The sequence below is a fragment of the Otolemur garnettii genome, unplaced genomic scaffold (genome assembly GCF_000181295.1).
Source record: "Otolemur garnettii isolate 467f Iridium unplaced genomic scaffold, OtoGar3 scaffold00019, whole genome shotgun sequence".
In the NCBI taxonomy this organism is placed as follows: Eukaryota; Metazoa; Chordata; class Mammalia; order Primates; family Galagidae; genus Otolemur; species Otolemur garnettii.
This window is the reverse complement of record NW_003852414.1, coordinates 4,508,556-4,509,719: the sequence shown is the minus strand read 5'-3', so window position 1 is coordinate 4,509,719 and position 1,164 is coordinate 4,508,556. Positions and strand designations below refer to the sequence as shown.

The following is a 1,164-nucleotide window of genomic DNA, read 5'->3' as shown; positions in this document are numbered from 1 at the left end:
GGGTCCGGGCTGGGGATTCGAACCCGCCACCTTAGGTGTACGTGGCTGGCGCCTTAGCCGGTTGAGCTATAGGCGCCGAGCCAAAATAAAATATATTTTAATATAACTCAACATCTATAGGAAATGTGGAATTTGTCATTCAACAGTAATTTTCTACCATTACTATTTTCAATAAAAGGAAAGTAAATAGAGCTTACTGTTTATATTCCCCACTTTTCAAAACTTAAAATAATGTTAATACATGCCTACATGGAAAATAAATGTAAACTTAAAAACTGATGAATCCTGCCTCTTTCAATATTTATATTTCTTTTTCTTTTGAGACAGAGTCTCAAGCTGTTGCCCTGGGTAGAATGCCGTGACATCATAGCTCATAGCAACCTCCAACTCCTGGGCTTAAGCAATTCTCTTGCTTCAGCCTCCCAAGTAGCTGGGACCACAGTGCCCAGCTTTTTGGTTGTAGTTGTCATTGTTGTTTGGCAGACCCGAGCTGGATTCGAACCTGCCAGCTCTGGTGTATGTGGCTGGTGCCTTGGCCACTTGAGCCACAGGTGCCAAGCCAATTTTTGTATTTCTTTCTTACAAGACTGCTTCAGGAAATTCATCACTAATCATGTACAAGTTCAGTTTAAAAATGTAAGTAAAAAGATGTTTAGGTAGCTCAAGTTCAACCAAGAGGAATTGTGGTCACTGTTAACATTCCTGAATGATAACATTCCTAAGTTTCTGATGAAACTTAGGTTTCATCACAAAATTCCAGTGTAGGCCAGGTGAGGTGGCTCACACCTGCATTCCTAACACTCTGGGAGGTTAAGGCAGGTGAACTGCCTGAGCTCACAGATTGGAGACCAGCCTGAGCCAGAGCTAGACCTAGTCTCTAAAAATAGCTGGGCACTGTGGTGGGCACCTATAGTCCCAGCTACTTAGGAGGCTCAGGCAAGAGAATCACTTAAGCCCAAGAGTTTGAGGTTGCTGTGATCTGTTGACACCATGGCACTCTACCAAGGGCTACAAAGTGAGATTCTGTCTCAACAAAACAAACCACCCCCCCCTCCAAATTCCAGTACAATAATTAGTGTTACAATTAATAAAGTTTGGGAAGAAATAGGTAAAACATCTTTGTTCACAGATGGTTAAGATTGTCTTTTTTTTTTTTTTTTTTTT

General features: G+C 41.5%; 1 protein-coding gene across 1 annotated transcript in view; it reads right to left on the bottom strand.

Annotated features, from left to right (window-relative positions):
* The window catches only part of KIF5B (kinesin family member 5B), a 51,363-nt gene that overhangs the window by 15,826 nt on the left and 34,373 nt on the right, over window positions 1-1,164 (bottom strand). The window lies entirely within an intron of this gene.